Source organism: Chrysemys picta, chromosome 7, assembly GCF_011386835.1.
Source record: "Chrysemys picta bellii isolate R12L10 chromosome 7, ASM1138683v2, whole genome shotgun sequence".
NCBI classification, from domain to species: Eukaryota; Metazoa; Chordata; order Testudines; family Emydidae; genus Chrysemys; species Chrysemys picta.
The window spans coordinates 15,821,260-15,847,525 of NC_088797.1; the positions used below are offsets into that span (position 1 = coordinate 15,821,260).

At 40.7% G+C, this 26,266-nt stretch overlaps 1 long non-coding RNA gene across 1 annotated transcript; it reads left to right on the plus strand.

Moving 5' to 3' along the window:
- The first annotated feature begins 3,253 nt into the window (after positions 1 to 3,253).
- On the plus strand, positions 3,254 to 21,853 carry LOC135972836 (uncharacterized). Its single transcript, XR_010589398.1, has 3 exons — positions 3,254 to 3,292; positions 10,432 to 10,499; positions 17,642 to 21,853. It is a non-coding gene; the product is annotated as an uncharacterized LOC135972836 (long non-coding RNA).
- The last annotated feature ends 4,413 nt before the right edge of the window (positions 21,854 to 26,266 follow it).

The following is a 26,266-nucleotide window of genomic DNA, read 5'->3' on the forward strand; positions in this document are numbered from 1 at the left end:
CCAACTGCCATAAAGTTGACTAACAGTGCTGGATAACCTGGGGGTTGAGGTTTTTATGAACTACAGAGAAGGGAATGTATGTCATGTGGCTGCTCTGGTAATTGTCTTCTCTCACAGTAGCAAGTTCATTTGGGTCTCACATGCACAGACAGTTCATTTCTCTCTATCAATGCCACCTCCATCTACATTTAGTTTGTAGTCAAATTTGCTGTAGCAATGCAGAGGTGGCAGGCAGCTTTATAAATGACATGAGAGAAATTGCAGAGTACTCATTCATCAGACTCTGTTCCATATTTAATTCATTATGTGATTGAGCTATGCCAGTTAGTCCTTTGCCTTTTCCAGGCTTGAAATAATAGCGTTCTTGCTCCCTCTGAATTGCTACTGAGTATTGAACATGTCTGGATTTTTAATCAAATCTAAACATTAACAACTGATTTAAGAAGAGTTATTTTTCTTCCAGAGTTTGCTTCTGCAAGGTGCTGAGCACTTGGGATCCTGATCAAGCAAAACACTGAAGCATGTGAGCAGTTTCATTGTGCTTGTTTAGTAGGATTACTCCCATTCCTGGTTAAACAGATACTTGACTGGATCAGGGTTTAGAATGCTCAGAGCCTAACAGGATTGAGCCCCATAGGATATTCTTTAGTGATTTTCAAACTTTTGTACTGGTGACCCCTTTCATATAGCAAGGCCCTGAGTGCGACCTCCTCTTATAAATTAAAAACACTTTTTAATATATTTTATACCATTATAAATGCTGCATGCAAAGCAGGGCTTCGGGTGGAGGCTGACAGCTTGTGACCCCCTGAGGGGTCCCGTCCCCTAGTTTGAGAACCCGTGTTCTTTATCTATATAGCCATTTTGAATAATATGTGCAAAAAAGCACTGCTTTAGGCACCTGTCCCAAAAGTTACATGAAAACAATCAAGCAAAAGTCCATTCCCTAGTGAGGTGAGGACACATTTAAAGACACAGTCCCTTCTCCAATAGGTGCCCCACATAAATTCAAATAAGACCCAACATGTGAGCATTTTAGACAAAACAGGGAGGGGAGGGCAGGCCTGAGACGACGAAATGACAGTAAGCTGACCTCATGGCTACTCAGTGAAGCAGGTGCCCATCTTGGCCCAGATTCCCCACTCCTTCAGAAATAACCTCTGGAGACTGCCCCTAAAATTGGTCAGTCTCCAAGCAACCACCAAGATCTGCCTGCATTCAGTGGGAAGCCAGAGCAATCTATTCAGAGGCCCTGTGACCGCATTCACTCTCAGATCCTGGTGGCTTTGGTCCCCAATCCCTGGCAGTGCAACTGTCTCTGGACCTCCCCCTCCCACTCCTCCACCCAGTTCCTGTATTGCCTGTCTATTAATCTTTGCTGGGCATGAGTATTTCTCCAAAGCCCTACCTCCGCCCGCCCGCTCACTCCTTCCCTGCACCAGCCCACCCTATATGCATCACCTCTAGGCCTGCATAGCATTTAACTCCCAGAATGCATTGTATGGGATCTGGGGAAGACTGGAGTGACACTGCTGTAGCGGTTGCTGATCCTCATTTCCACATATGGAGGGTCATGTCCATAGACAGCTCGCGGGGGGGAAGGGAGGCTCTGATTTCTGGCGTGCTGATAAGCAGAATATAAATATATGGGCAGACAAAGGAAATGAGATTCAATACCAGTTGATGCATCACCAAAATAAGTGAATTTATATTCTGATCACTATGCACAAAGAACCCAAAACTTGATTTCCAGTTAAGTTGATCGTGATACCAGTGAGAAAAACCTTTTGCTTGTAATATGAACAAACTCCAAGACTCAGTTAAGGTGGACGAACTCCAGGATGCTATTTTTACCCTTTTTTCAGAGTATTACTGCACTTTAGCTCTCAAAAGGCAAACTTTAAATGAACGATGAATAGATTAAGGGATTTTCCACCACCTATTGAACTATTCTAAACAGCAGATGTTGGACATTGTTCTAGACTAGAATGCTTAAGGCTCTATCTATTTATTTGGGTTTTCTGAGAGATGTAGTAAATCAAATTTCTAATGAATTTACTGAAAAAGAAATGCTCCAATAAACCCCAAGCTTGACTGTCCCAAGAGAAGGACAACTTAATTGTAGAGAGAAAATTATTTCTCAGATGTCAACTCAATACTAGATATTAATAGTACTTGCCCAAGAGAAAATACTAGCAGAGAACATAGACTCTCAGACCATACAGCAAGTTCTTCCTCTTTTTCACACTATGGGAATTTTGGCATGTTATTTGGGGTGGGGATGGGGAGAGGGAAGGTAGAATGATCCAGGCAATATCAATGCTTTATTTATGACCACATCAAATTAACTTTTTTTGTGCATGAATTGACTTTTGATTATAGTAGAGAAACCTAGACCTGATTTTTTTAGTTATGGACAAAAACGGTTGTGTAAATGGTTGAGAATTTACTGTATTTGAACATGCAAGTGGCATAACTGCACATGCAAATGAATGGTTATTTTCATACTATCCAAGTTGTGTATGGAAGTATTGTAATTGTCTGTGTCAGTTAGGCATGCAATTTTGTGTGTGTGTGTGTGTGTGTGTGTATGTATTTTATATCTTTTTTTAAAAAAAAATCAGGGCATATGAATCTATTTATTGTGTGAGAAAGAGCATGTCATTCTATTTCCTAAAAACAAGATATCTTTGTGGCTGCTGTTCATACCTCCCATATTGTATCTACGCTATTAGCAATAAAAATCAGAGGCTTCTCATAACAACTACAGCAGTGAAAATGATACATCTGAACTACAGTGTATTTTACTTCATAGGGGAAAATAAACACTTACTAAATCATGATACAACCCTAATTTGAGCTCTAATAGTTTCAAAATGATCTACAATATGAACAACATTTTACCAGGTACTAATACTTTGCAAAGGGATCTCGTCAAGCATTTTTTTAAATATGTTTTTTTGTCTGTTACTAACAATAACATTGTATGGCTAATAATATCTTTTCACCATGTATTTGTTCAAATTTCTTGGCAAAGTCATCACGTTAGAGCATCAAGAGATGTGGTCCAGGGTCAAATATAATGCCCATTCATGCATGTTAGCATGTAATCCACAGTATTTTGAAACCAAAAGAGCTATAATATTTTGTGTTACAGACTACTTAAAAATTCAATATGGTTCTGTTGTATGTGTTTAGGTTCACTCAATTACTAATAGTGGTGTAATAGCTCTTTTATTTTATTTTTTTACAATGTCACCAGTGGAAGCCATTAGCACAGTGTTTCAATATTGTAAGTGTTTCAGAGGGATTTATGGAGCTGGACTAAAGGAAAAATGACACTTGTGCATTTAATTTATTACTTGTATTGACTTTTAGTACTTCAGAACAGGAGTACTTAAAGACCCATACCACCTAATAAGAGAGGACTTTTAGAATTGATATAGCAAATAAAATGCTAAATTGGAATGTCATTGTTATTAAAATGCACCAACACTTTAAAATGCAATAAATATATTTAGCCTCTCAGCTGTGCACTTACAACTCCACCTAATATTTGAAGGGGCCAAGCAGGTTACTCATTTACATGACAAATAGAAGATCTCCTACCAAGAACAGAAATGTGCAGTTTTATAGGACCGAATTGCCATGGAAACTGAAAGTAAATCAAAAACTAAATGGGGCTGTGAATATCTGGTCTGCAGCATTTAGGGTGACCAGATGTCCTGATTTTATAGGGACAGTCCCGATTTTGGGGTCTTTTTCTTATATAGGCTCCTATTACCCCCACCCCCTGTCCCGATTTTTCACATTTGTTGTCTGGTCACCCTAGCAGCATTAAGCTCGTGGTGCTTCAAAGTAGAAATCCAGAGGAAGTTATGCAACTGCTTATCCACTGACGGAGATGCAGTAGGAGCGGTTTACACTTCAATTGGGTGTGAGGTCCTCAAAAGCATATTTCTCTACCTGTCCGGCTGCTTTAGTGTACCTAAGGCTGTCTGCTTAGCTTATGTGTTTGTGTATCCCAGTTAGTCAGTTTACATGTGCAGTTGTAGGTTTATTCATGGATCCAAGCCGTGTGACGGTGTGACTCTTGTGCTAGCCTTTGAGAATGTGGTCCTAGACACTTTACTGGTGGGGTTATGCTGTTTGTGTTGTTGGGACAAAGTGTTGATAATGGGACATCAAATATTCGGAGAGAATCTCTCAAATTAACTTTTTGTTGTCAGATACATTTTTCCAAGTCCCTTCTTCCCTAAAATTCAAGTTTCATTAAAATTCTAGACCAAGATTTTCAAAAATAGGAATGAAAAGTTAGGCTGCTAAATAAATGACTCAATTTTCAAAATGCTGATTGCCCAGAAGCCTCTTTGGATGCCATTTCTTACATTCAAAAAAATAAAATAGCATCGATAAAGTCGCTGATTCTCCAAAGATATATGAGTGTGGCTTACTTTATGCATTGTGCACCAGATTAAGCACATGCATAAGTCTTTGAAGAATTGGGACCCAGTTAGGGAACTAAAAAAGGAATCCCTAAATCCTATTTTTGTCAGTCCCCAAATCCTTATTACTGATGAAAATGCCAACCTCAATCTCTTGGTGAAGACCTAGGATCTAATTTTCAACACTGTCCACTCATTTTGGGTGCATAGGCACTGACTCTGTGGTTGCTCTGGGTCTGAAGCACCAGTGGAAAAAAAATTATGGGTGCTAAGCACCCACTGGCAGCCCTGCCCATCAGCTCCTTCCCCTCTCCGCAGTGCTGCCTGCTTGCTGGTAATCAGCTGTTCAGCGGTGTGCAGGAGGCACTGTGCAGGACGGGGAGCCAGGGAAGGAACAGGTGGTGGCACAGGGTGGGAGGGAGCAGGGGCGGGAAGAGGTGGAGCGAGGGTGGGGCCTTAGGGGAAGGGTTGGAATGGGGGTGGTGCCTGGGATGAAACAGGGGTCTCATGCAATCTGTTAAAAATTGATATGAAACTTTTCTGACTGAGAACATTCAGTATATTTAAATAAATTCAGTATTTAAAATAGAAGGGTGTAACCCTGTACTCACGTCAGTGGCAGAGCATCAGTTGACTTCAGTGGATGTAGGATTGGGCCTCCAAAAGTTATATTCTTTCTCTCTTTTTTTTTTTTAAATCCAGATTTATGAATCAGATCCTGGATATGGGTCATGCCCTAAATAGTAGAGAATGGTATTCTCTTGAGGCTTCTGTTCTAATTTTTTTTTAAATACTGTGTTTATTGAGTTAAGAATAGTGGGGGGGAAAAAAGAAAAAGAAAACTTCAGCTTTATTCCCCTGTAAGATTCACAGCATACAAATAATGTGCTTCATTACAGGCTCCTCTTTTTGCCTCCCCTCTTATTAAGCAAAAGCAATGTGATAGCTGTACTGCACACTCATTAAATTCAAATCAAATTAATGGAGATATCGTATCTCCTAGAACTGGAAGGGACCTTGAAAGGTCATTGAGTCCAGCCCCCTGCCTTCACTAGCAGGACCAAGTACTGATTTTGCCCCAGATCCCTAAGTGGCCCCCTCAAGGACTGAATTCAAAACCCTGGGTTTAGCAGGCCAATGCTCAAACCACTGAGCTATCTTTCCCCCCAATGAAGGGGTGGATTCTCCTATGGTCCCTTTGCTGTTCATCACTTTTACCTTGTGCTTTCAAGCCTGAATGTACTGTATGATGGGATTGACAGTAAAAACTGCAATCCAATTTTGTAGGATGGGTCTAGTGAACAACAGGCAAAATTCTGTGAACCTTCCTTTATAGTATTTTCCTATTTTATAATATCTATTGTACATATACTATGTAATTCTCTCCCTTTCTCTCAGGGTTAATTATTGGTTTCTTGCCAAAGTATCTGACCTTCTTTCCTTTGGTTACAAGTGGTTCCCTTTATATTCTGTGCAGAAATGTCACCAAGATTTAATCCATTCTCCAAATGCTATCCTGTCAATTCTAGCTGTAAATCCAGCAGCAAGGTCACTTTCCACCTTGGGGGCTGAATCCTGCTTTCAGATCAATGCATTTTGGGGGGCAGGATCAAGCTCTCTCTTTCTAACGTCTGAAGGGCAAATAAGTGGTGCTTCTCCCTATGTACAATACTGTGGTCGAGAAACATCAATTTTCTTATGTCTTGAAAAGGAGCCCGAGGCTACAGAAGTCAGGCCCTTCAAAAAAGCTTGTTAGGTTAAGAGAATTTAAAGTATTCTCTGGCCTAAAGGAAAACTAATTTAAAATCTGCAGGTCAGATCCTCAGCTGGTGTAAACAAATGTGGCTCCACTGAAGTTTGTAGGACTCAACAGATTTATACCAGTTGAACATCTGGTCCTTTATTTAAAATATTTAAGGTTGGGGAGTCCCAATAAGGTTAAATACATTTCCAACAACATCCTGGGCAGACAAGAGAAACAGAAAAGTAAACTCTTGTTTATGCATTCATGACAGGACAAATAACTTGTGAGCTATTTTTTTTTTATGGTGTTAGGTAACATGTGGTTTGCTGAGCATTATGAGTTCCCCTCTGTGCTTGATCCACAGGGGATCTGAGTCTGCTATAGCTCTCAACCACAGGCTGATTCCTTTAGTTTATGTGGTAGAGACTTCTGTTCTTAGCTCAGGATGTCTCAAGTCTGAGTGCACGTGACAGCAAGGATGATGGTCGTTATAGTTGCACTTTTGGGAGTGGAGGAAGAGAAAGTTTCTATCCGATAATATACCCCTCAAATCTTAGTGAATTTCCCTGGGTCTGACGAGGGGGTCTTTACACAGATTTATCCAGAGCCCTCAATGTACTTTGAAACCAGACCTGAGGCAATCCATTAGACCAATATAAGATGTCTAATATAGACATCCAATTATTAAAATGATAAAGGGACTTCAATAAACTATCTTTGCTATGTTGCTTGTGATGCACTACACTGCCAGCCTGGAAAGTTTGGGAAAAGCCTGAACTTGTATATGGTGAATTCAAATGGTGATAAGACCAGTCACTGAGGGACCTCTTGACCCCTGGGCTAGCCAGCAATAAATAGGGCCTGATTCTCCATTGCCATACATCTTGCATAGTCGTTGCCACCAGTATAAAGTAGATACTAAATGCTACCAAGTCAGAAAGAGAGAATTCTATGCCCACTCTTCAGGGGTGTAAATGACTAACCAGATGCAGGGCAATTGAGAATAAGGCTTTTATTTTTGTTATAATTGTCTTAAGTGACTTCCTTTAACTATATTTTTGTATTAAGTGCATTAAAATTAGAGTTTAACTAGCATTTTAAAATGTTTTTATTTCAGCTTATAGTCCTCGCCACTCCTGATTGGAGTATTCTTTGGGCATTATATCCAGTAGTCCATTACAGCACTAGGGCTTGCACTGAAACCAGAAGACCTCTTCAGCAGAAAAGTATAGGTAGAGGGAGTAGGGGGAAAAGGCCTGTGTTGTTCCCTCTGGAATTTTCATCTTGACTGAACTCCTTTCTCTATTTTACATTATATTAAAACCGTTTATTTTATCATATGAGGGCTCTTATTTGGAACATTACCTAAAACCGTAATAAGTAAGGCTCAATTTGTATCATATTATTTTGCTGAAAATAAGACTGTAAGCTTGACGTTTTTGAAGCTGTGCTTCTATTAGCAACCTAACCATTAATTCAGAAACCATGTTGCTTTCAAGCATATTAATCCTATTGTTTACATATACATGATGGTGCATAAGAGTTTAAACAAACTTGGCAGTTTTGAATTACAGTATTAGCCAGGCAAATGATGTACATTTATCACCTCAACCTCACTTGATTCTAACAGCAGGAAACATGGAGTACTCTTGAGGTCTCTTCATATACTGCCCGAAATGTAGGCAATTTATTTAATGAGTTTTAAGTATCATGTGTCATTTGGCTGTTTAGTGCTCCCCTACAATGAATTTCCTTATTAATATTTTGCTGGTTTCTTGGCAGATACAGTGACTAAATAAAAAATACAAGAGGCTTCCAAAATTAAGTCTATATTATACTATCAAATGGAAAAGCCTGTCAAATGTTATGGAAATATTTTTCTCTCCAATGCTTCCCAGACTGATTTCGTTCCTCACATACCTGAAGCCACATAAAATTATTATAGTTATTACAATAGGACAAGCACAAACAACAACAAAAAACAACCCAAGAATTTTGGAAGGGCTATAAACCATCATACTAGAAGGTTAAAACTATTGGAATAGAAGGAACATATGAACTGCCACACTAGATGTGACACAACGTCCTTTGTGCCCACTATCCTGTCTTCAGCAGTGATCAGCACCAGATGCTCCAGAGGAAGGTGTACGGGGATTTGGGATAATCTCTCTCTCCACATTATGCTTCACCCTAGTCTCTAGTAGTTAAAGATTGGTGTAAACCCTAAAGCATGAGGTATAAGATCCTTTCAAAAAATGTTCTTAGCATTGATTATGATAACTCTGGATATTCTTGATATCCATATAAATGTCCAATTCCTATTTTTGAATCTTGCTAAGTTTTGGTCTCAACAACTTCCTGTGACAACAAGTTCCACAGACTAATTTCAAATTGTAGGGGGAAAAGTATTTCATTTTATCAGTTTTGAATTGCCCACCTTGTAAGTAACTTTCCCTGAGGACAGGTTATCCCATTATTTCATTCTGCAGGATTTCTTGCAACTTTCTCTGAAGCATCTGGTACTGGCCACTCTCAGTGGCAGGATACTGGACTACATGGACTGGACTTCAGGTCTGATGCATTTGGGCAATTCCTGTGTTTCCAAAACAATACAATAATAAAACAAAGATGCAGTGAATTACAGAGATTCATCACCACTGCCTCTCCCTTGGGTTTTCTGCTGTCTATTCTGATGAAGGCTGAATAAGCGTAAACCCCTGGGGGCAGGGACTGTCTTTTTGTTCTGTGTGCATACAGCGCATAACATAATGAGGTTCTGGTCCATGGCTAAGGGTCCTAGGCACTTCAATAATACAAATCATTAATAATAATGGGCATAGCCCAACCATCCTAGTCCAGATTGGCCACTCCAATTTTGGGGGCTGCACTTACCAGTTCTGGGTTTTCCGTACAGAGTGAGCATTGAGCCATATGGAGGTGGTAACTTGGGTCTTATTGACATAAGCTGGTGCAATGCAGATAGATTTGAGCTCTGAGAGCTCAATTTTGCTCTCGTTTACTCTGAGTTGCATCTGGAATAATTCTAGTATCTTCTAGTGTAACTGAGACCAGAATCTGGCTCTTAATTTTCTTTGTTAAAAGTCTATTATGAAATGTGGACTGCATCCTCAGCTCACATAAATCATTGCAATTGCTTTGACTTCAGTTGAGCTATACTGGCAGTTTACACCAGCTGAGGACCTGGCCGTGTGTGTGTGTGTGTGTGTGTATATATATATATATATATATATACACACACCGTACTCTGAAGAGTCCCTCCTCAAGCTTTAGGTTTCACATTGTGTCTTTATTCTGTTTGGCCTTAGAGGATTTCATATTTGTGCGAGTGCCGCAGCAGCCATCTGTGAGTCATGCATGCATCACAATTTTTGAGCTGAAGGGAAGTCAAGAAAGTTACAAATTCCTCGATGTGTTAATGCCAAGGTATTGATTGTTTCTCTGTCAGACACTAGAAATGTATAAAAATGGATTTGAGGGTGAGCCGATAAAAAGGGGCTTTTCAAGTCATTGCTTTGACATTTTACTTAGGACACATAATTTATCGGTGTGTGTGTGTGTCATTTGAAAATGTGTCCACAAAAGTATTACACATAACAAGACGACTATTTGAAAGGTCCTACTCTATTTAATGTTGGTGTACATTAATATAATACAGAATTTCTTTGAACAAACACTAATTTTAGACTGGAACTCGATCTTTGGAAAATATTGTGTCTTATATAATTGACTAGTTGGCATTGTGATCAAACCCACTGAAACATAGAAAATTACCTTATTTATCAAATAAATTTACAATATAAAATGCAAGGAGAGGCAACATCCCTTCCTTTTGTCATCCTGATTCCGTGAAATTTCAGTTTGTTTGGTTCCGAATAATGATGGCAGAGTTCATAAAGCTAAGAATGTGTAACTTTTTGGTTCACATTAATTCCCAAAGGTTTGGATACTTATCAAGGCTATCTGAATGTTGAGTCTATCACACATCTGCCATGGTTGGTTGGATGCAGTAACAGCTGTTTTATAGACCCATTATACTTCCAGTGATGTATGTCTTTGTGTCAGGAATGTAGATTTGTATCTTCCCTGCACATCTGGTAGGGCAAGTGAGCGGGTAACTTCTCTCTCACGTCCAAAGTTAACAGATAACATAGGGGTAACTTGGCATTGCATACTTGCATACATGCAGTATGTAAGCAGAATTTTTTTTCTATGTTTTTACAGTATCTTTGAAAGCATGTTGATCAGACTTCTAAAGATGACTCATATGCCACTCCATGTCAGCAGCACAGGTCAGTAAATAGTACGTAGAATATATTGTCATGCATCAAGTTGGTGGTTGCTCATGCAATATAATTGTTACATTGTATTGTATTATGTTCCAAACAACATCCAGTTATACCTGACTCTCTTTGTACAGTATCGTAATAAAGTACTTTTAGAAGCTAATACAGTAGAAACTCAGAGTTATGAACACCTTGGAAATAGGTTGTTCATAACTCTGAACAAAACATTAGTTGTTCTTTCAAAAGTTTACAACTGAACATTGACTTAATACTGCTTTGAAACTTTACTATGCAGAAGAAAAATACTGCTTTCTCTTTATTTGTTTAGTAGTTTACGTTTTACACAGTACTGTACTGTATTTGCTTTTTATTCTGCTTGATTGCGTATTTCCAGTTCCAAATGAAGTGTGTGGTTGACTGGTTAGTTCGTAACTCTGAAGTTCTACTGTACTGCTAATGCTAACCGCACATGGGAGAGTTCCACAAGCATGACCACCTTACTACAGTATAGTTACGGCAACTGTATTGACCCATTCAGTCACATGTAATGTTGTGTATGTACAGCGAGAAAGTGCTGATCCCACCGTATGAAAATAAGCTTTCCTTTTGTGGCTTGATCCCACCATTTTACTCATGCAAAACTCCCACTGATAACTACTTTTATACTAATATGACTGGCAGCTACTCTATTTTAATATTTTCCTTTTCTGGATTTCTTGGTAATTTTTCTGTCCTTCATATATGTTTAAATGTTTGGCTCACAAGGATGGAGCAGTGATAAGGCAGCAATTTGCTGAGCTCCACAATTTGACCTTCTGTACAATTCTGATGATCTGGAAACCAAGGTTCTTCAGAATCTAAATTGCCCTGTATGTTTGTATTGTTCTTGGGGGAAAATAAAAATCAAGTTAGGGATGTGCCTTCCTCCAATACATAGGGTTTTGTTCATGAGCTTATGCAAACCTTACTCAAGCTGCCTAGTTGCTGTAAATTGGGACAGAATTCTTACACTGATAGAAATGTCCAATATTACTTGGTTCAAATCAAGCCAGAAATATTGTACCATGTCAACAACTTTTTTTCCTCCATGTTTTGGCTCTTCTAGTCCCAGCTGGAGATCAGAAGTACATGAAAGGCTGAAATAGTTAGAATTGTTTTCAGTATTATCTGCATTCAGGTTTGATTTTAATTTGAGGCTAGAAGTTCAGGTCAGACCTTATTTTAGCCAAACCATTTCTCCCATTCCTAAAACCATAATCCAGCAAGGCACTTAAGCATGTGCATAACTTGAAGCTGATCTAGTGACTTAAATTATTTATGCTTTAATGATTGGCTGGACCAGAGCCAAATAGATTTGTGAGGCTTACTGCACCGTTATGTATTGGTTCTAATAAAAGGGTGACACAGAGAAGAGCTGGTAAAGGGCTTCTAGGCTTTATTTCTGGGAACCAATGACGTGACATGAGTTAGGGTTACAAAACCTTAATATCCCTGTCACATTGCAGGAATCGGTACCCTGACTGTATGGGCTATTAAACTGGGTACGTAGTGGTATCAAACTTGCTGGTCCTGGATCTGTGCATATTCCTGCTGATATCATTAAATTCCTAGTGCACAGCAAAGATTATAAATAAATGAAACCACACTAGCTTCAAAACTACTCTCCCTAAATAAGGTAAAAGAGTTTTCTCAATAGAAAACTATTAAATGAATGAGGATTTTAGAGATTCTCAGATGACAAATACTGGAAAATCATGGGAGACGGGAGAGATTCCAGAAGACTGGAAAAGGGCAAATATAGTGCCCATCTATAAAAAGGGAAATAAAAACAACCTAGCAAACTACAGACCAGTTAGTTTAACTTCTGTGCCAGGGAAGATAATGGAGCAAGTAATTAAGGAAATCATCTGCAAACACTTGGAAGGTGGTAAGGTGATAGGGAATAGCCAGCATGGATTTGTAAAGAACAAATAGTGTCAAACCAATCTGATAGCTTTCTTTGATAGCATAACGAGTCTTGTGGATAAGGGAGAAGCTGTGGATGTGGTATACCTAGACTTTAGTAAGGCATTTGATACGGTCTCGCATGATATTCCTATCGACAAACTAGGCAAATACAACTTTGATGGGGCTACTATAAGGTGGGTGCATAACTGGCTGGATAACCATACTCAGAGACTTGTTATTAATGGTTCCCAATCCTGCTGGAAAGGCATAACAAGTGGGGTTCTGCAGGGGTCTGTTTTGGGACCAGCTCTGTTCAATATCTTCATTAACGACTTAGATATTGGCATAGAAAGTACGCTTATTAAGTTTGCAGATGATACCAAACTAGGAGGGATTGCAACTGCTTTGGAGGACAGGGTCATAATTCAAAATGATCTGGACAAATTGGAGAAATGGGCTGAGGTAAACAGGATGAAGTTTAACAAGGACAAATGCAAAGTGCTCCACTTAGGAAGGAAAAATCAGTTTCACACATACAGAATGGAGTCTAGGAAGGAGTACGGCAGAAAGGGATCTAGGGGTTATAGTGGACAAATTAACATAACACAAACTAAATATGAGTCAACAGTGTGATGCTGTTGCAAAAAAAGCAAACATGATTCTGGGATGTATTAACAGGTGTGTTGTGAGCAAGACACGAGAAGTCATTCTTCCGCTCTACTCTGCGCTGGTTAGGCCTCAACTGGAGTATTGTGTCCAGTTCTGGGCACCGCATTTCAAGAAAGATGTGGAGAAATTGAAAGGGGTCCAAAGAAGAGCAACAAGAATGATTAAAGGTCTTGAGAACATGACCTATGAAGGAAGGCTGAAAGAATTGGGTTTGTTTAGTTTGGAAAAGAGAAGAATGAGAGGGGACATGATAGCAGTTTTCAGGTATCTAAAAGAGTGTCATAAGGAGGAGGGAGAAAACTTGTTCACCTTAGCCTCTAAGGATAGAACAAGAAGCAATGGGCATAAACTGCAGCAAGGGAGGTTTAGGTTGGACATTAGGAAAAAGTTCCTAACTGTCAGGGTGGTTAAACACTGGAATAAATTGCCTAAGGAGGTTGTGGAATCTCCATCTCTGGAGATATTTAAGAGTAGGTTAGATAAATGTCTATCAGGGATGGTCTAGACAGTATTTGGTCCTGCCATGAGGGCAGGGGACAGGACTCGATGACCTCTCGAGGTCCCTTCCAGTCCTAGAATCTATGAATCTATGAAGAGGAAAAATTAGAAGCAGGTGACCATATTCCTTTAAAAATATATAATGTGGTCGAGGTAGATGAATTGGGAAGCTGGTGAGTTCAGTGTTTGTTTTCTCTTTCATGGAACAAGTGATGCAAAAAGAATATATTGGTTCTGAAGAAATATTGCTCATGCAGGCTCCTGTAACCGTATCTCTATTTCAATAGGATGCTAAACTTTACAACACAATAACCTTGTGTGCAACCAGGTGCTGCCTTCTGCACAAAATATAATCTCATTTAGAAGTACCTATTTTTATAGCATTGAATTGAAAGAGTAATTTAATATGGAACTGTCATTCCATTCACTGCCATTCACAATTTCATAAAGGTCTCAACTCATCAAATATCTGCTGCACATTGAAGAGCAGATTCTGTGTTTCCTGTGTCTCTAGACTGTAGTTTACCTGACATGTTGCTTGTTTATGTAGAAACCCAGTATGGCTTTAGATGCAGGCTGGATTGGGCTCTGCATTTTTAGAGGGCATCATGACTTTGGAAGCAATTTCATGACAGAAAGAAATTGTCCTCTATGAAAGATCCACATGCTCACACTGCACAAGTCCATCTCCAGTGCTAGGGGAGCAAGAATAGATCACCTGGCCCAAATACACTGTGCTCTGGGCTGCGTCCCAAGAATCCGGGTCGCGGGAGAAGCCAGCTACCATAAAAGACTCGTTTCCCATTTTAGCACTGATCCCCCATCACTTGATGTGTCAGGATTACAATTGTGGGAATAGAGAAGAAGAAAAAGAAAGAGAATAAACTTTTTTTGATTGGCAGAATGGGAGGTCAAAAATTCTTCAATGAGTTCAGCAGTACAGTTAGGGTTATCCTCAACCATTAAGGTGCATTATTTATACTCTCATAGGATTGTATGTTACTAAACTGTTTTTCTATAATTTTAGGATAAAATCCATTTTATTTTATTACTGAGAACTGAAAATTCCCTGTCGCTATCCCCTAGCAATTCTGCCAGAGGTAAAGCTTTTCTCCTTCTTAAAATGTAGAAGCAGCAATATTAAAAGCATTCATTTCCCAAATACACAGAGGTGTTTACAACTCAAATATGTAAAATACACTTTATCCATTTTAAAATAAGCACTGCATTTTGAAAAGAGGAAGTATAATTACGGTACTAAGTACTCACTGAAGCAGAACTATTTCCCTGTGTTATTCAGTATAACAGTAGAGTTAGTTATTGTGCAGTGATATCACTACATCACAGAACTCACACAACTGTCACCTTTTAGAAATTAATATGCCAGTATTCAAATTTTGTTTTGACCAGCTAATTTTTTAACAACCAAAAAGAGCTCCTTGTATTAAAACAAATTCCCCATACAGTGACAGCCATCTGAAAGAGATGAGGGGGGAACCCCTCTGGGTTTTTTTTTTTTTTTATGCAGCAGTGAGAGGCCATTAATATGGACTGTGATATTAATTTCATGGGGACCTATATTTACATTTTGCTGTTAATTCAACAAGGTGAGCTATTGGTTAAGTGTTAGAAGGTAGTTTTGTTCCTCTCTTGAATAAAGAAACTTTTTTAGTTTTTATTCAGTAATTAGCTCAACAGACATTGCTTTCAGAAGCTTTTCAAGAAGAATGAGCACAATTTTTCTTGGTTTCCATTATTTTTGTTGTCGGTGTTGGTAAAGGACCCTTTGAAAGAGTAAGTGAATTGTTGCAATGGGGAAGAACAGCGAGCAGCTATTTGCTAGAGATTTAAATTCTGGAATTTAAGGCTGTATACTGTAAAGAACACTTGGGATAACTCCTTTATCTGCCCATTAGACTCACTTTGCTCATTCCCACAGTGTGTGTCTGATTGCTTCAGCTTGGCTGTTCCTGGGGAAATCCTGCTAAACACTTTATCTGAATTCTGTCCCTGAAGTAGTCAGCTAAGCATCAGCAGTATTCATAGATTCATAGATTATAGGACTGGAAGGGACCTCGAGAGGTCATCGAGTCCAGTCCCCTGCCCGCATGCTGTTTTTGCAACAGCATCACACTGTTGACTCATATTTAGCTTGTGGTCCACTATAACCCCTAGATCCCTTTCTGCCGTACTCCTACCTAGACAGTCTTTTCCCATTCTGTATGTGTGAAATTGATTTTTCCTTCCTAAGTGGAGCACTTTGCATTTGTCTTTGTTAAACTTCATCCTGTTTAACTCAGACCATTTCTCCAATTTGTCCAGATCATTTTGAATTATGACCCTGTCCTCCAAAGTAGTTGCAATCCCTCCCAGTTTGGTATCATCCGCAAACTTAATAAGCGTACTTTCTATGCCAATATCTAAGTCGTTGTTGAAGATATTGAACCCTCCTGCATTTTAGGTGCTCAAATGCACTTGTCCTCCTTTGACTTTCCTTTAAATTCTCACAGCGTCTAAGAGCACTGTGCTCTGGAGGTCAATAATTGTGATATTTTGTACTCCTAACGTGTACTTGGGCTGTTCATCCATACCCTTTGGGATTCCTCCAAGAGCTCCAGGGATCCATGGCATTGTCTTTATTTCAGTTCTCCATAATTGTTCCAGAGCTTGTGGCAGAGTTCTTCTCACTTCGCTATCTTGGTTTTTTATTTTTCTGTTTGCTTGGTATGGCCATATTAATGAACATGGTGTGATAGAGTTTACAGACCCCCTATTAAGGCTAAAGGAATGGTGGAGCAGTATTGGGCCAAGAAGGCCCTGCCCCTCAGCAGCTGCAGAGCATGCTCCAAATGGAGGTCTGATGTAAGAGGACTCTGTCAGTCAAATTGGGGTGGGGTGGGTGAGTGAGTGTGACTGTCTGTAGGAAGGCAGCTAGGCTTTAGATTTTGGGACAGGGTGATCTACAGGGGATGGGCCTGGATTGTAGCTAAGACCTGACTGGGAGGCCAGAGGCCTCACCCTTTTTCGCCCACCTTCTCTCTGAAATTGGACATTGACAGTGAGTTGGGAAGCCCCAGCAAGTTACCTTAATTGTTGAGACTGTGAGAGCAGCCCTTTGCTGAGAGGGAAGCAGAGTGCTGGTATGTCCCAAACTGAAGGGAGAATAGGAAGGTAGGAAGAGGCCTGGGGGTGGCTGGCCTGATATATCAGCTAAGAGGGCACTGAGACTCTCTTCACCACTTCCCCCTTGAGCCCTGGGCTGGGCCCTGGTGGAGAATGAGGACCTGGGTCCCCCTACCCTTTCCTCCTCCTCCTCCTCTGGCCAACTGGAAGACTGCCCAGCAAGGCCATCCCAAGACTCTGGGAGACTGCTGAGCCACACCCTGCCAGCCCCCAGGTGAACCCCACTACACATGGTCTTGTCATCTTTTCTACAACACCTATGTCCAGCCCATTTGTTTGGACTGTTTGGTCTGTGGTGATTGCCAGACACCATAAAATCTTAGCCACTTGGTCCTCTGGAGAGCTTTCAGTTAGGTGGTCATAATTCTGCATAGTTTGTTTGTTTAATTCTGTACTTGCCAGAGAGACTCCAATGCAGACACTCGGTGACCTCATTGTGTCTGTTTATATATTCTCTCCCAGCCAGGCTCCTACAGGCACTCAGTACATGCTCCACTGTCTCTTCCTTTTCGGAACACATTCTGTAGTTCAGAGAGCAGTTCTCTTGGTCATTTTTCTTTAGAAAGTAATTAAGCCTTAAGGACTGCTCTAGTGCAGTCATAATGAGAGTCGCTGTTTCTTTTTTTGGTTATCTTCAAGCCAGGTGTTTGTTAACCTTTGATCACTAATGGGCTTGATCTATCTCTCTACCACTGTCCATGCATTGATTTCTGTGTAAATCTTTCAAGTCTTTATTTGACTATATGCTTTATCATTTATTTTTTGCTTTCTTGGCTTGGGGTGCATGTTCGGCCATTGTTTGTTGTCACAACCAGATGATATCTTACTCTGGCTCTTACTCACTGTGATAGGGTGGACTAGGTCCAGAGGGCCCCTGCTGGAGACCTCGTGGCCCTGCATCACCCTACTCAAGAATAGAGCAGAGAGAAGTCCTCCAGGAAGCCAAGAGTGGCTGCAGAGGAGTGGCCAATCAGAGGGGCTGATGGAGCAGCCAATCCAGGGCCACAAGGGCCCTATATAAGACAGGCAGCAGATCAGAGAAGTTCAGTTGCTGTGTGGAGTTTGAGGAGTGAAGACTGGGTGACTGGAATAGCAGCAGTACTGTGGACAGCTACTGTGGAGAATTCACTGCAGACAAGACTGAAGCCCAGGGAAGGCGGATGAAGACAGGTGCCTGGCTGGCAGGAAGAGCAGCAGGACCAACGGAAGGTCAGTGCGGGCAGGCTGAAGCCCAGGGGGACTGAGCACAGAATCTAGCCAGGCCAGCGAGGGTACCAAGATGGCACCCACTGGTCTGGTTGGAGACTGCGCCCAGGGAGGCCTGCTGAAACACCACCAGCTGTGGGTACTGAGATGGGCCCCCTCTGGGTGGTTAAAGAAGGCAGTGCCTCTGGTAGAAGCCTTAGAGCCACGGCCCCATACCAGGGCCGAGATAAGAACTTGGACTGTATACACTGGAAGGGGGGACAGTGTATGTGGCTCAGCCAGAGGGCTGAGTCACTGAAGACCCACCAAGAGAACCATCAGCAGCTGGGGAGAGAGGGGTGCTTGCAAGAGGTGGGTGCCTCTTATATAAGATTTATATAAGATATAAGAATTAAACCCAAAAGCAGGCTCACACCCAACCAACGAAAGGGGGCTATGTGTGAGAGGCGGGTGCCACCCAAAAAAGACTGTGATTGCAGGTATATCGGCCAGAGAAAAGGGGGCGCTCACAAGAGATGGATACTGACCCTATTACACTCTTGTATATTTTGATGTTATGGACTTCATTGTCAATTGCTTTCTCTACAGATAGCAGACCTTTTCCTCCATCACATTGTTGAATAGACATCCTGTACACATTTTGAATGGTATTCATTATGCCATTTATTGTCTTGAGCTTTCTTGTGTGGATTTCATTTTTTTCTTCTTTTTTCTGCTCTGGCAGTGTACCATATTATTGGTACTGCCCATATATTAATGGTTTGGAACAATTTCTTTGAGTTGTGCTTTGTCCTTAGAGTAGTTCTTACTAATCTGTAATAGTCTTTCCTCATTTCTTCTTTTACTTCTTTATATTGTTGTTCTAACGGTTCCCTGATTCCATGTTCATTGTAGGATCCATGCTGAGAGAGAGAGCTTAGTACCTTGGTTAAGTTGTATGCCATCTGATTGTATCAGTTTGTCCCTCTTAACAGATATCAACACACATTTATCTTGTTCTAGCCAAGCCAACCCACAACATTATGTCTTCACCAAATTTTGTCTTCACACCATCAATCTCTGTATCTCCTTTTGTGACCATACAGATTGTTTCAGATTATCCACGTATAACAAATGGTTAATTGCTCGTTGCTCTCTGCTGATCTGGTAACTACAATTTACCTCATGAAGCATCCATGTCAGTGACCGCATCGCTACCATGAACAGCACTGGTGATAAGGAATCTCCTTGAAAGGTTCCACTTTTGATTTGGACCTCAATGACAGTCCCTTTAAGGTAGAGTCAACTGTTCTAGTTAACCATTGATTGCTGCAGAAAGGAAATGATCTTTGGATGTACATTTTCAGTGTTTTGTGCATCCACAAATGTGGGATGCTGTCATATGCTTTTGGGTAGTCATCCACACCATCTCTAAATTTGCTTTTTTTTCATCTTCTGTGATCTTCCAGTTCAGCCTGAAGTGATCTTTTGTCCCTCTTGTGTTTTACTGTGCAGTCATTTTGCTTATGAGGCAACATTCCATTGAGCTAGCACTATCCAGAACTTCTTGGCAACAAATTACGTTAGAAGTTTCCATATGGTTGGTAAAAAAAAAAAAAAATGATCAGCCTTTAACTCATAGGATCACTGCAGCCTTCTCTATTTTTTTGTATGAGGACAGTTTTCCCTGTCACCATCCATCTTGGACATCCATTCTTGAAGCATTTATTAAGTTCTTCAAGTAATCAGTCATGGAGAGTTGTTAGGTGTTTCATCCATGAAACCTATTTTGCCTGGGTGCTTTCCAATTTTTCATTCCTTTCAGTAACTCATCTCTTCCTCTGATATTCCTGTGCATTCCTCTATTGTGTCGCTTTTAAAACTTTTTTAGTTTAAATTATTTATTTATTATGAGAATTGTCACTTTTGATTGTGGCCTCCAAGCTTGAAATAGACATGGTTTAAAATAGTGATGAAGAGTACTCTTGTCTTTCCAGCTACTGGAAAGTGGCATCCAAATTTATGCCAGGCCAGAGTGGTGTTTGATGATGTAGCTAGAAGTGTTAGCTCCTGAGACATTACAAGATGGTATCATGTTACCACAATCATGATCATACAGCCCACTGTGAACTGTATATGGGACCAAAATAAGATGAGCTCCAGCCTTTTCACTGGATGGAATGGAAATACCTTGAAATGACCAGCTCTTGCACTATTTTGCCCCCATAAGGCCATCAGGAATTAAATACAGATTTAGCTACAGATGCTGTAGCATCCCTGCTCTAGCTATAAGGTATCATATGTGAGGCTGTCGATAGGGCCACTGTGTCACAGTTCACATTCACTGTCTCCTTTCTCCTCCCTATTTACATAGCCCAGATCATGCACTTTGCCTCTGTGGCTGAAGAGGGGCAAATACTTATTAGTTCTCTGCTTGGGGCCAGGGTTGATGGAGGGCTGCATCTGTGGCATAATTTTTCCCTTCCCCTAGATTCCATGGAAGCTGCTGTGTTCAGAGCAGGATCCATGGCTAGAGAAGTGGTGAGACATCCGTACTGACTTTTCTGTGTGGTGCCCTCTTTGTGCTGTGGAAACCACACATCCTTCCTGAGTGGAACTTCTGAGGACCATGGCAAGAACAGGAGCTCCTCTGCCAGAGAGGGGCTGTGAAAGCACAGGGTAAACAATGAGGCTTCAGTTATGGACTTTCCAGCTCCTTCTGCGTAGGTGACAGGACGTAAGTTAGTTCAATAATAACTTTAAGCTCTTGCTAGGGACCAGGCTCCCGAAACTCCCATTGAAGGTGTACGTCTTGTGTATGAGCTCTCTGCATATGGGTGTATTTCACACTATGCAAATTGATCAGTCATATGCTGTGTGTGCTAGCTACCAGATGTGTGAGTTAGTGTGACTGTGTGAGAAATAAAGCTATTTGTATGCAAATAACTCTGAGGCATTTCTCCTTATTAGACGATGGAGGAGATCATCTGAAAAAAGACGTGGTATGCTTTAGCTCTGGTTTAGCAAATTTGTCTTGTCTCAACAGCATTCTAACAACAAGACCAATTGAATAATGCAAAAAGAAAGCACAGGAGACACATGGTTTACGACACTTATGTTACCTTTACTGTGCAAGGTGGGCGTGAAATGTTTTATGGCGAGACAAAAAGATGATGTGCAATTAACTATAAACTCATGCAGCAGGTTTATCTTATGCTCAGCTCATCGATCTGCAGCTGTCTCCAGTGGACTCATAAGTTTCATCAAGAAAACCATTTGCAAGCCAGCAGACCAAAACAGATCATTTTCAGCTCCAAATTCACTCAAGGTTTTTCCCTAGTTTTGCTTTATTTTTAAGATTCATGGATACTGCAAGCACACTGTAATAAAAGATGGTCAGATTATTGTTATTACTTCTGGTGGGCCTGTATATTGAAGTATATCTCATTAGGAACGCAAATCTGCAAACACCACTGCATGTGAGTAACTTTATACACACAAATAATTCCAAAAAACTCAATAGAGTGAAGTGGAAAATGCAAAATGTAACTTCATTTAAATTTTCAGCTTTCTAATTTTGATGATGATCCTGATAAATTAGGCTCAGAGAAGGGACCTTGTGGTTAAAGCACTAGACTGGTACTCAAGAGATTGAAGTTCAGTTTCCAACACTTCCACGGACTCTGTGTGTGACCTTCAGCAAATCACTTGATCTCTTTGTGCCTCAGTCCCTGATCTGTAAAATGGGGATAATTCTACTTTGTCTTGTCTAGTTAAAGAACAGATTCTTTGGGATGAAGACAGTCTCTGAAGACGCCTGGTACAAACATGCCCCAATCTCATTAGAGTACTGTAGGTGCTTATATAATATAAATACGGATTGGTAGTGGAATGCTGCTCTTTTCAGCCCAGGGTTACTGGGCTATGTCCCATTCAGATCAGAAGTGACTGACTGAGTCTATTCTTTAATAACTATTCGGAGGCCCACATGAAGTGAGTTGATGGTCTTACTCCAGAATTTTAGAATCCTAATTATCTGCCCTATGTAAACAAATAAACAAGAATATCAAAATGTATACTTATCTGGCAGCGTGTTGCAGGTCTAGCGGGTAGTTTGTTCTCCTTTGTTGTTCAATTTTTGCTCTATGTGCAATTTTATTCCTCAAGGTGATTCCCTCTCAATAGAGGTAAAGGCCTAGATCCTACAAAAGGATGTAGGCACCTAACTCCCACTTTAGGTGCCAAAGTCCAAAATTTAGGCACCACTGAAATCACTAAACCCTCTGCTCAGCTGCCTCCTAACTCGGGAGATGCCCAATGCCCAAAATCCCTTAGCATCTAAATTTTTGCTGTAAAAATCCATTCAGTATCTGTCACTGGGCATGCACACTGTGCTCTGGAGAGTGATGCTTTGAGGTTTCACACAGACCAGAATCCTTGCTGCATTGAAGTCAGTGACAGTTTGGCCATTGATTGCAGTGGGTTAGGCGTTTCATCCTTGATGGAGCAGTAGAGCAGTTTAAATTTTTATTCTACCAAACTTTTTATTAGCTTTATCAGTGTATGATCTAGTCTTAGCCCCTCTTTCTATTTATAAAATAAACAAACATCTAATCTGAGGGGTTTGTTGACAATTTAATTCATCCCTGTGATTCCGCCACCTCTTCTGACCTTTTTTTTTTTTTTTTTTTTTTTTTTTTTTGTAATCAAGTGGGAGGAATTATGAAAATCTAATGGTGTGCTCAGATTTAGAGACCGAAGAGATTGGAATATGCACTGAACTCAGAGGACTCCCCCTCTCTTATTTTCAGAATCTATTTCTTTGTTTTATCAAAGTCTCTACAAGCTTTAAAACCTAGATCAAGTTTAATTATGGTCCACAAAGAGAGGCGGGAAGAGAAGGTGGGGAGAAAGCTGCTCTCTGACCTGCATACACTTTGACCTCGGTAGCCTTTGTTGACTTTACCCTTGAAGGTCTTCTGTTGCAGATGTCTGCCTACTGTTGTAACTGTAAAAATTACAGACTAAATCCTGAAGATCTTACTCATGCAAAGCTCCCTTTGAATTCAAGCGACTAGATGAGGAACATAGTAGATGGACTGGAAAATGGAATTATCATATCCCTGGAAGATAAATTTTTCACCTATTAGAATGAGTTAGCTATGTTCAGTGAAAGTTGAGTATTTCAAATGGCTGAAGTCAATAGGCCAAATTCTAATGTGCTTTTCAGTGTGAGTAAAAGTATCAAAATCTAGCCCTAAAATTAAAAAGCTTAGTAGTGTGTTACTATATGTAATTTCAAATCCAAGGTATGCAAGTAGGAACATGTCACAGTTAATGATTCAACAACATGCCTTTCCTCTATCCCTCTGTTTTATTTAGACAATGAGGAACTGTTCCACAGTGGGGAGGTTCACCTTAAGGTTCTCAACTTACTCTTATATTTGTTTCCCTCAAATGATAACCAGGACATTTGTTCTTTGCCACATACTCCCAGAGTTTGTCTTCTGGTCCTTTCACTGAAGAAAAATAAAATGCAAAATGCACAAATTTGAGTGTGGCATTTTCACATATTGCAGGCATAGTTGTTTCTTTCCAAAACGATTAGGTAGAATTAATGCTAACATTCAAGTTACTATTGATTTATGAATAATGAAATATTAATTGTACATGTATAAAAGCAGGTATACACGGTGGCACAGGGGCTAGGAAGTTGGGCCTAGCTCCACAAAGCTACTCGGGTGTTGCACCCGTGAATAATTCATTTAGGCACCCTACTGCCTAGTTGAATCCACAAGTAGGTACCCAAGATGCCTACACATTGCAGAGGAAAGAGAGGCACTGTGATGGATTCCCCAGTCAGGTTGCCACCTGGAAGTGGGATACCAGCAAGCCCTTTGACCTACCCGGCTAGGCTCCCTCTCACTGTGCTGCTGTGACAAGCTGAAGACCTGCTCCCGATCCTACACTTCCACCAGCATTCACATAAATAGGGATACATCCAGCTGCAGTTACATGTAGGCTCTCTGGCTAGACAGTAAAAAGGCTACAGCCAAAATAACCACCAGTTTCCAAGGGCTCTACTGTCCTGCCCTGGTCCAAATCCCAACCAGTATGAATTTATTATCCAGTTTACCTCCCCTTCAATGTGGAAAGGAATATGCAACAGCCCCTCTGAGCTTAGATTCCCACACACTTCACTTAAAAACTCACTGGTTTAGATTAAGCAAAAACAAGTTTATTAACTAGAAAAGATAATTTTAAGTGATAGCAAACAGATCAAAGCAGATTACATAGACTTAATTTGCATTTTTGTTTATTTACTAAGATACTAGAAAGATAGGATATGAATTAGCAAATTCTCACCTTGGCTGAGGATACAAGCAGGCTGCAGATTTTTAAGGGACAAGCTGCATTTGCTTTACAGCTTGGAATCCCCAGGTCTTTCATACCCAGGCTAGAAATCCCTTTAGCCTGGGTCCAGCACGTCCCCCAGTTCAGTCTTTGTTCCTCAGGTGTTTCCAGGAGTCTTCTTGGATGGGGAGTGAAGAACAACAGATGATGTCACTACCTGGCTTATATAGCTTTAGCATAAGGTGGGAACCCTTGATTTCAAAACTTGATTCCCAGGCCAGTTGTGGAAAAATACTGGCATCCCAAGATGGAGTCCAGAATCATGTAGCCTGGTCACATGCCCTTGTAGAGTCATAGCAGCATTACTTACAGGCTGTCTGGAGTGTTCTCACGAAGGCTCACTGTGTGGGAGTTAAGCTTCTCCTAAGGCCCATTGTTTTCCCTAATGCCTCATTGCCCTGAATAGGCCCTTCCCAACCAGCTATCTAGACTGAAAGCATCATGTCTAGTGGGCGTTACCCAGGTGTAACTACAACTGAAGTACAGATACATAGTCAGTATTTATAACTTCAGATTCAAAAATGATACATGCATACAAATAGGACAGTCTTATTCAGAAAATCATAACTTTTCCAATGACACCTCACATGACCCGTCTTGCAGCATAAAATGCATCATAATTATGCTATAATCATATCATAATAGCACTATGACGAATATGAGGTGCAGTGTTACAGGCACCTTAGTATGGCAACCACAAAACCCAGCATGTTACATGGGAAACCACCTAACATAGCACAAAGCAGATGCCTAAGTCATTTCTCATAAGAACAGCTGTGGTGAGTGCCTAACTCCACACAATGCAGCCAGAGGTGAGGAGATCACCCTTATAACCTTGAACCCAGGGGTTAGGCACTCAATCTGAGAGACCACAGTTCAGTTCTCTCCTCTGCTTGATGACGAGAAGGGATTTGAACATGGGTTTCCAATCTTTCATGTGAGTGCCCCTACTTCAGGACTATGGGCTATTCTGATGTGAGAGTCTCTCCTGTTAAAGCCATTCCTTTTTGTAGAAATAATTAAATGTGATCGGGGACAGAGACAGAATGAGAGTGACACCCTTGTGCAGTGGTTAAGGTGGAGATGCAAAACCCTTTTTCAAATCCCTTATCCTCATCAGGTTATATGGGAGATCGTCTCCCCTTCCCAGGCCATTTTTGGGGGATCAGGCCCAACAGGCAAGATAGGTGAAGTCTCAAGTCCAGAGACATAAATTAGGCACCTGGGGGACTTTAACAGTGGAAATTTGGGCACCAACGTAGTTTGGGTGTCTACTAGGTTTAGGTGGCAGCTGAATAAAGGGATTTTGGGGATTACATTAGTGCCTAAATCCCTCTGGGAATTTGGGTTACAAAGCCTGTCCACCATTCAACTCCCACTACATAGACTCTAAGCCAGGGGTAGGCAACCTATGGCATGCGTGCCAAAGGCGGCACGCGAGCTGATTTTCAGTGGCACTCACATGGCCTGGGTCGTGGCCACTGCTCCGGGGGGCTCTGCATTTTAATTTAATTTTAAATGAAGCTTCTTAAACATTTTGAAAACCTTATTTACTTTACATACAACAATAGTTTAGTTATATATTATAGACTTATAAAAAGAGACCTTCTAAAAACGTTAAAATGTATTACTGGCATGCGAAACCTTAAGTTAGAGTGAATAAATGAAGACTCGGCACACCACTTCTGAAAGGTTGCCGACCCCTGCTCTAAGCTATATGGGGCAGTGGCCATTTTTGTTCTGTTTGTACAGCACCTAGCCCAACAGGGCCTTGATACACAATTGTGACTCATAAGTGCTGCTACAATACAGATAGATAAGTTGAACTGCATAGGCCCAGTCTTACAACAGTTAAAGCCAATGGTAATGGCACTTCT